At 41.8% G+C, this 9,549-nt stretch overlaps 1 long non-coding RNA gene across 1 annotated transcript; it reads right to left on the reverse strand.

The window, feature by feature from the left end:
* On the reverse strand, positions 1–5,368 carry LOC120890763 (uncharacterized). Its single transcript, XR_005735180.2, has 3 exons — positions 5,120–5,368; positions 3,881–3,993; positions 1–1,128 (listed from the first exon to the last, which is right to left on the reverse strand). It is a non-coding gene; the product is annotated as an uncharacterized LOC120890763 (long non-coding RNA).
* Positions 5,369–9,549: the final 4,181 nt, after the last annotated feature.

The raw sequence follows: 9,549 nt of genomic DNA on the forward strand, positions 1-9,549 counted from the left end.
GTGTGTGTGTGTGTGTGTGTGTGTGTGTGTGTGTGTGTGTATATATATATATATATATAGAGAGAGAGAGAGAGAGAGAGAATCATAAATATGAGGTGGGAGATATCAGGAAATCTCCCATGTTTGAACTTGGCCATCTGGGAGGACTAGCAGCTGGAAACAGGACCCCTAGCCTTGGGATGAGGATCATGATGGGTATCTGGAAGGAGTGAACCAAGAATAAGGTGAGACCCAAGACAAAGAGGAAATAGATACATCAGGATGGTCCAAATGTGATAGGGCAAAAGACAGTCCACATGGAAGCCAGGTTACCAGGGCCAGGCATTCAGTTCAGCCTCCCTTTCCAATAGGGGGAACTCAGTGCCCTCATTATGCAGACCCAGGGCAGTCAGACTGGAGTGCCCACCCCAAGGAGGTTCTGGTTAAGTCTCCGTCTTTTCCAAGCTGTGGATCCATCAGGGCAAGAGCAATGCCTCTTTATTAGTCACTAAAGTCCAAGCAATGTGCTAGGCACATAGGAAATAGTAAAAATATTTAGTAAATGGGTGGATGGTGAATGGAAGAATGGATGAATAGATAGAAGAATGGAAAGATGGACAAACTTTCTCAAGTCCCTTTTCCAACAAGTGATAATTAGTTCTAGAAATTGGAGAGAAGTCCAGGGAAGGAAAAGGGGACCACAATTACTGAGCTCTAACCACTTATTAAAACTTCCAGGCAGTTTCAAATATTAAAGCATAATTTTTAAGTCTCATTCTAATAGGAAATGTCTAATATTTTATGACTCTCAATATTTAAGCTACTGAATACGTCCCTGGTCTCTTACCTGATTCTCTCTCACAGGCCACATATTTCCTCTTCTAGAACTAATCTAAGCCTAGGGAGAAGGTCACCTATGAAGGCAACAGGGATAAGAGGTTGCAAGTATTCAGAGAACCAGATGAAAGGCATTGAGTGAGGTACCCTGATAGGGAAAGGATGAAGAGCAGCACACGGGAAGATTCACATTGAAGACTAGAATCTAATTTCTCATTAGATTTCCACTGTGGATCAGCAGGGAGGCTTTGTTCATTGTAGCTGCTGGCGGGACCCAGGATAATGGAGGCTCTTTCTTGACACTGGCTTTCACTGCAACAGGAGAAAGAGAATCTGGTAAATAATGCTCTGACTCTTAAAGCTTCCTTCTGTATGTGTTACTTCCATGAATGTGACTAACTAAAGTAAGTCATACAGCTATGCCTAAATATAAGGGAGCAGGAAAGTGCCTGAAAGGAAAAGATAAGTAGAATCTCTGCAGATAATCTTAGGACTACCATGGAATTGGTAGGTTACATCCATGGAGAGACATGAGTACGATATATAGCTAGGGGTAGAGATAGTGGAATGAATCTATGGGCAACTATAGTGGAAATCAGTAAATATTTTCAAGGATATGTAAGTCCATTGCTTATATTCTCTCCCCTCTTCTTATCTAACCCCTGCCTGAGTTTCCCAAGGCCTTCCCCTGGTCAATGCCATTTTTTAGGTACTCTCTCTACTAGGGATAGAAAGGGCTGGAGTTCTACAGTACCTAAACTCCTAGGTCTGCCGTCTTTATAGGACATCTAAACACTGGGCTTTGTTCCATTAAAATAAAATCCCTAGTCTCCTGGTACTTGATGATTTGTCCACAGCTATGGAAGACCAGTAATTCTGTCCCTCCCAATTTCCGCATTCCCCATCTTAGCCAGTTTCTACTTTTCATTTGCTCCTTCATCTTTTGCAAGATTTCTTGACATATTGCATCACTGTTTATCTGCCAGCCATATCCCACACACATGTACTGGCTCTCCTCTAAGGTAAGACACAGCCCTGCAGAATGAGCATGGGTGGTGGGTCAGATCTCACTCAAATCCTAATTTCACTACTTACTCACCTCACTGCCACAGGCTTCCTTGTCTTAAAAAAATAGAAATAAAAATATCAACTTCAAATAATTACCATAAGTTAAATGAAAAAAAATGTATATAAATCACATATAGTACATAAAGACAACTGTTTTGTCATGGTGTTCTTATGACCTTGTGTCAAATCTTCCCTAGTAGATTGAAAATTCCTTGATGGATTTGTGAACACTGTCTCTCTGGCCCCAGTATCAAGGGCAGTATCTGAAACCTAGTAGGAGTTTAATAAATATTTGTGAATAAATATAAGATGATTTGATATGTGTGTATGTGTGTGTGTGTGAAAAAAACGTGTATATATATGGCACAGACACACCAAACCAAAAGCTGGACCCATTCTCTCTCTGAGACTGGCATCCAATTGTCATCAACTTTATACTTATCAAGAATTGGACACATTATTAAAATTTCTCAAAGTGACTTCCCTCCCAGATGGCCTTCAGGCTGCAATGAAATGACAAAGATCTGACATCTTCATCATACTATTGCTAAAACATTCTTCTTGAGTTGTCATGTTTAAATATTTGCCTAATTTAGCTAGAGTTTGGGTTTAATTACAGGAAGAATATGGGCTTGAATTAGATTGAGTTGGATTTGGGGAAGGAAAGGACAGATAACAGGATTCCTTTCATTTGCTGTTAGATCTTTGCTAGCCAGAGAACTCCCAAGGAAGACTGGACTTGTTGAATAAAGCAAAAGACACAAAAGAAACTTGGAAACTTCTCTAGAGAAAGAGATATGCAGCAGGTATATGAGCAGGCCTCCTCTCAATTTAAAATCCTTTAATCCAGGACCTAAGGACCCAGCCCAAGATACTTGACCTGTCATTCATACCTTCCAGGATCTAGCCAGCCTTCCAATCCCTGAACCCTGCCCCTTTCTTCCCAATTGCCACACCTACCACTATCATACTGACCATAGAGACCTCAGGGCTCTCTAGCTTTTCCTGACTGGGGCCAAGTTTTATTTCTTCTCCTGTGCTGGTCTAATCCCTCAGTTAACAAATATTATGGAGGACTTACTATGCACTTCACATGCTTCTAGGTGCTGGGGATAAAGCAGTTAACAAAATAAAATAAAATTCCCTGGCTTCAAGGAAGAAACAAACAATAAAAATAACCACATGGAGAAACTATAGTCTGTCAGATGCTGATAATTCCTTCTTATATTCATTCCTTTTATTTAGGGCTGGTGAGGGAAGTCAGCAGAACAAAATCTGTGCATGGTTCAATGTGTAGTTTTTTGAAAGACAGGGCAATACCCCATACCTTCCTTTATTATTACACTGAGGTGCGTTGGCTGATATTTACAGCATGACATTGTCCTTCCAAATAGATTGGAGTTGCTTGAGGGCAGGAATGGAATTTGATTCTCATGAAGGTGCTAGAAGTTATCTGGTGAATGAGCGAGGAAAGGGATGTGCCAGGTTTTATCTGTCCACCATCTCTTACTTGTAAACCCTTCTCAGCACTTTTCAATCCTTTTACTCTTTTCTGCCCTACAGGTTTCTGATACTCTTGCAGTGAGCCTGTCTTGGTGTCTAAAGAGGCCTACTGAGGATAAAATCCCTTGGAGCTGAGATCCCTGATGACATTGTAGCATGCTGGAGAGCAACATGGCTATTTTCTAACCTAACTCCTTGACAATAATAATTGTAAATGTCATCATCCAGTGAACACCTTCTGTTGCCGGGCACCATGCTAGGCCCTCGACATAGAATGTCTTTTTAGTCAGTAGAAAGTTCTCCTTGGTAATCCTCGCAGCGCCAATAACTGTGAGAAGTACATGGAAATTACTAGCTGCTATCAATATTACTGTGTCTAAAACTACCGTTTTCCCCTGCATTAGAACAATCTGAACATTGTTAGGCAAAGACATCTAAGCAATTTTAAAATTATTTGAGTCATGACAGAGAGACTCACAACTGAAATATTTACCTTTCAATTTCAGGTGAGGACGTTCCCAGAGATGGAAGATGTGACAAGTTCCCGAGTCTTGTGAGCATCAGAGAAAAGTTCCCCTGACAAGTCACGTGCAGAGATAGGAATTGCTGATTAAAAAGAAAAAAAGATTAATTTTATCTTCCAAGGAGTTCTGTCAGAGAAATGCTCTTGGTTTATAGAATAGTGGGCCTGGAAGGGTCCTCTGAGCATTCCTGCTCAGGCCTTTTACCGTGTAGATGGGAAGACAGAGGCCCAGAGATGAGAAGTGCATCCCTGTTCAACCTGCTTCTAACTCTCTCCCACCAATCCTTCCTCCAATCATCTATTTGATTGAACAAATGAAGACAGGTGAAGTGGGTATTTGGGTCTTGATTCACCTATTTCTTAACAAATATTTATTGAGTATCCACTATTTTCCAGGCACCATTATGAGCACTAGGGATACAGCAGTGAACAAAGCACACAGAAATTTCTGCCCTCCTTGGAGCTCATGTGCTGGAGAGAAGATGTAGACTTCATGGACTATTGACTGGTCTTTAAGCTAGAGAGAAAATTAAAGCAGAAGGGAGAGCCAATGAGGGGGAAGCAGGTACAAACTTTGAGTAGGATCATTAGAGAAGGCCTTGCTTCCAGAGAAATGCAAGCAGGGAAAGGAGCTTTGTGACTATCTGCTGTATGAACTCATATACAGAGGGAACCACAAATGTAAAAGCTTGAGGAGGCCAGCGTGGCTGGGGCCAAGTGAGCAAGGTGTGAGATGTTGAATGCTGAGTCCAGAAGGTACAGGGGACTGGGGAAGGGTGTACCATATCCTGAAAGTCCTTGTGCCACTGGTAGCTAGTTTCCCCTGATACCCATTCTGTCTTTCTTTGTACTGCCCCCTGCCCTCTGGCTTCTGACCAATGGGATACACTGACAGGAGGTAAGAGAGTGGGATGGAAGAAAAATGCTAGGCTTGCCTTCTGCCTTCCAGTTTCAAATGCCATCTCTTGCACGGGCCATAGCTCCCTGTGGATCCTGTTTCTGCCAGAAAGGCCCTGGCTCTGATGGGGCACTCCAGCTTGTGGGCTCTGATAGCCTGGCCTCCTCCCTTTATTTCTGCATCCCCAGGGGGAGCAGTGACCCCTGAATCTGCTAATCCAGGATGGCCTCATCTTCCCCTGCTTGCTCTTTCAACTCTTCCAACAATTTTATAACTAGTTTCCCTACATTAAATGACCTCCCCTGAATTACCTGTTGTGGACTTTGTTTCCCAACTGGACTCTGATGAATAAAGGCTCCAGGGGCCCCTGCAATGCTTGCACTTTTTCTCTTAAGTCAAACAGGTGACCACTGGGATGTCTGAGCAGAGATTTGTGAACAGTCTTGAAAGCCTGGATGAAGGGGGAAATATTTGTGTCTCCATAAATGCTTCTCAAAGACAGTCGCCCAAAGACATACAGAATTTGTAATGGGACAGGCCTCCTGACCTCTGTTCCTCTGTTCTCCACTCCCTTTGAGTAAATGGCATTGAGGATATCAGATATTTTGAAGACAAGGAAAATTGTATGTACATTTTTAAGTTTTACTCAAGACTCCAACACTGTGAAGAGCTTAGGAGGTCAGAGATGACCCTGCATAGGCCTAGCTATCATTGAAGACTTCAGCAGTGCAGCGGAAGGTTTTTTTGTTTTGTTTTGTTTTGTTTTCTGTCCAATCTCCTGGGATAGTGCCAATGTCAGCAGAGAAGGGAAAGAAAAGCCAATCTTTGTGGAGCCTCTGCAATATCCCAGGCTCCTGTCATAAATGGCACATATAGTGGCTCATTTAATCCTCCAAGGTCACTGCCAGGTAGATATTATCATTTTTATTTTGAAAATAAGACCTTCTAAGTTTCAGAGAGGTTACCTAACTAGTCTAGGGTCACATATCCCTTTACTCCATCAATAAGTATTGAGGTTTAGTTCAGCCCCTCAAGATAACCATCCAGGTAGTAAGATAGGGGACTCCTTGGACAAAGTCATTGGAAGAGAAAACCAGGCCTTTGGACTGAAAATCATTTTAAACTCTCTGAGTCTCAATTTCCTCATCTATAAAGTAAGAATAACCTCAATGATATCCATTTCAAAGAATGGTTTTTAGGATTTAAATGAGCTTAAATGTGGTAAATGTTAAAGCTCTATACCAAAGACTCTAACTTAAGGTCCATGCCTGAGCTTTGAAGTCTACAAACCCCTTGAAGATTATCCTAAATTTATGTACAGTCATAGATCTATTGTTCCATCAAACAATCCAAGTTCCCTCCTGCCTCTCATAGGTTAGCTTTGTGCTATGCTGAAAGTGATTCTATTATTTAAAGAAAGACTTTTTCATGCAACATGGCTCTCAAGTGTAAACCAACTAACTACTGTGTAGACACAGAACTATGTACTCTGGATTTGTAGGGGAAATTCAAAGGATCTTCAAGGGTAATTTGGATTACCTGTGATTTTTGCTTTACAGACTGTCTTTAGAACCAAACCCTGTATAAAATGTGACTCTTCTCTTTATGCATTTATAGCAGGAGAGTGCATGGCTTCCAGCAGTAGATTCTTAAAAGAGAAGGCAATTCCAAGTTAGTAGGGAAGCGTTGTTTTAGACTATTGTAAGAATTGCAATGTTAATAATAATAAATATGGCTTGATGATTATTATTATATATACATTTACTCAGCACCTATTGTGTCCCAAGCATAATCCAAAAATGAATTAGAGAAGTTCATATTCCCAAAAGGCCCATAAAGCTCTGGGACAATGAACCATATGTAGTTGGTTAATGTTAAAGCTTTCTTGGAGGAGGTAGGATATGAATTGGATCCTAAAGGAGACTGGGAATCTTGACAGATGAAGATAAGAAAAGGGCCTGTTACCAGGAAGGGGTACTGAGAAAAGGTCTGGGGGGTGGATATGGTGAGGTCTGCTTAGGAAATGGTATGTCTGGAATACAGGCTGGGATATGGGCTGAGACGGGAAGAGGCTGAAGATAGAATAACTGGGGCTTCAGAGTCAGATAGGATTCAGACTCTACTGTCCATCCCAATTTTCACAACTGATTCATTCAACCCTTTCTCTTCCCCAGTAGCCATTCCAGGGCTGAATACCTACATATGCTCAAAGATGTCTTGCTTTGAAGGAGGGAGATCTGTAAATTAGGTCAAAGCAAGAAATACTTTGATTCCAGTCCTACCTCATCTACTGGCCAGCTAGGTGGCCTTGGGCAAGACTCTTACCCTCTCTGAACTGGATCGTCATTTATAAAACAGGAATAGTCTTACTTCTCCTGGCATTATTACTCAATAAGGTGTTTGGCGGTTGGTGGGAGCTAATCTCACGTTAGTTGAATTGAATTCTCATGAGGTTCTTGAGGGGCATTAAATGAAGCAGTGGCTGGGTAGACCATCCAGTGATCAGAAAGAAAGGACAACCTTGAAGTCCTACATTTTAACATAGTCACTGACCTTGAGAAGTTCTCACCTCCTCCATAGGCAGCAGATACTTATCCCTTTCCTGTCGTGCCAGGCTCCTTCCGCAGCAAAGGAAAAGAGGGAGATTCATCAATCACCTGGGCTGAGGCCAGACATTGGAAATCTCCCAATGCATGCTAATGCCATCGACCCTTCCAAGATGTGCTGGGCTTTCAAACAAGCTTATTTGACTCTGATTCACCTCTAGAGAAAAGAAAGTTTATGTTACGGATACAAAGAAACACTAGGAAAAACTTTCTCCAATTGACTCGCCCTGGCCTTAATTTTTACAAGTTCTGTGTAAATTTAGATGGCACACCCTTCTTAGAAAGACCATCTTGCCATGGTTCACTCACTTGATTAATACTGGCTGCTTCTTTCTTTGAGCAGAACCTGTGCTGGACCTGGGAGTACTCAGAGAACTTATGTAAAAGCAGGGTTTGGGAACAAAGGAAAGAGGGCCCTTACAGAGGAGGACTCAAATAAGATCTCATAGGGAGATGTTTGAGCCAGATCTTGGAATAAGTAGATCACTCCTTGAGCAATCAAGGGGTGTTATGTGAAATCTGGGTAAAACAGAAAGCATATGCAGGGAGTTGTATGAAGTTCATTGTAACTAGAGCATAAAGTAAGTGTCGGGGGATGGTTGAAGCTGGAGGCAGGAGCAAAGTCACCAAGGGTGTTGGATGTCAAGTTAAAGAGTTACGACTTTATACCGTGGGTGATGAGGAATCCTTTAATGGGTGTGGAGCTAGGCAGTGATTTTGTCAAACATGATAATGATCCTGGAGTCTTTACAGTAAGCTTTTAAGAGACCAGGCTTCCATAAAGGGTGGAGAAAATTTTCTGAAATTTGACCCAAAGGCAAGAAAGTTCATTCCAACCCCCATCAGAGTTTCAGCCAAAGATCGATCTCTTCTTCTGCTATTCCTTAAGAGAATCAAGGTCCCCCTCTCCTGATGGCCTTTGACATATCTACAATGTCTCCCCCATCATCCAAGACCATTGCCTTTCAGCAGTCTCTGTGTCAAAGACAGATTTGATGGCAAGAAAATGGCCCACTGGAGAAATAAAATGCTTGTGTTTCTTCAGCAGGGAAAGCTGTTGGGGTTTTTTATTATCATTATTATTATTTTTCTCTAAGCTGAACAAGTGACAGGACATAATAATATCATTTATTCTAACTTGCTCTTGCAAATCAGAACTTTTTAATATTTTCCTTTCAAATGAAAATGCCATTTATCATTATCAAATGAAGTGCTAATGAAAACAACATGTAGAAGAAACACATTCACACAGCAGAGCATGATGGAGCACCTTGTCAGCAGTCCATAGTCCTGCCGTTAATTTGATTTCTGCCAAAAATCACTTAAGTGAGACTTGGAGATTTTTTTTTTTTTCTCAACGCTCCAGGCCTTTCTACCGAGGCCTGTTTATTCCTCTCTCCCAAGAAGGCACTGAAATCCCCAGCCAGTTTTAATCTGACTTTTAATGGAACTTCCATTGATTGTATGAGAGAAGTGTGTCTGTCAGGGAGCGTGAGGGGACGTGCCTGCCTGTCTGTGTGCTATTGCTCATTTCTTTCACTCAACACATATTTGGCTGGTGGGCTTTGGCTGTGTCCTTGTTTGGGTACATTTGTGTTTGTGAACTTCAATCTGGATATGTATCTGTAGGTCACTATGCGTTTGTGTCCATAGGCCACAAGGACAGTCATTACCCCTATTTGTTCACTGATGGAGGCCCAGTATCTGGCCAATTGCCTGACACATAGTAGGTACTCAATAAATATTTATTAAATAAATATATGAATGTGCCTGCATACTTTCATGAAGCATGTACTTCTGTTGTCTGGGTTCACATAGTGTGTTTTCATTCACAGGGGTGGGACTTTCAGGGGCATGAACTATCGCTGAATCTTTAGTGTTTGTTCAGGGCCTGGACCAAGGTAGGTGTTTGTTTAGTGAATATGTCTATGAGTGTCTGTATTTTTTTAATTGAGGCAAAATTTACATAACATACATTAATAATTTGGGAGGGAGGTACCAGGGTTTGAACTCAAGGGCACTCAACCGCTGAGCCACATCCCCAGCCCTATTTAGAGACAGGGTCTCACTGAGTTGCTTAGCACCTTGCTTTTGCTGAGGCTGGTTTTGAATTTTCCATCCTCCTGCCTCAGCCT

Source organism: Ictidomys tridecemlineatus, chromosome 11, assembly GCF_052094955.1.
Source record: "Ictidomys tridecemlineatus isolate mIctTri1 chromosome 11, mIctTri1.hap1, whole genome shotgun sequence".
NCBI classification, from domain to species: Eukaryota; Metazoa; Chordata; class Mammalia; order Rodentia; family Sciuridae; genus Ictidomys; species Ictidomys tridecemlineatus.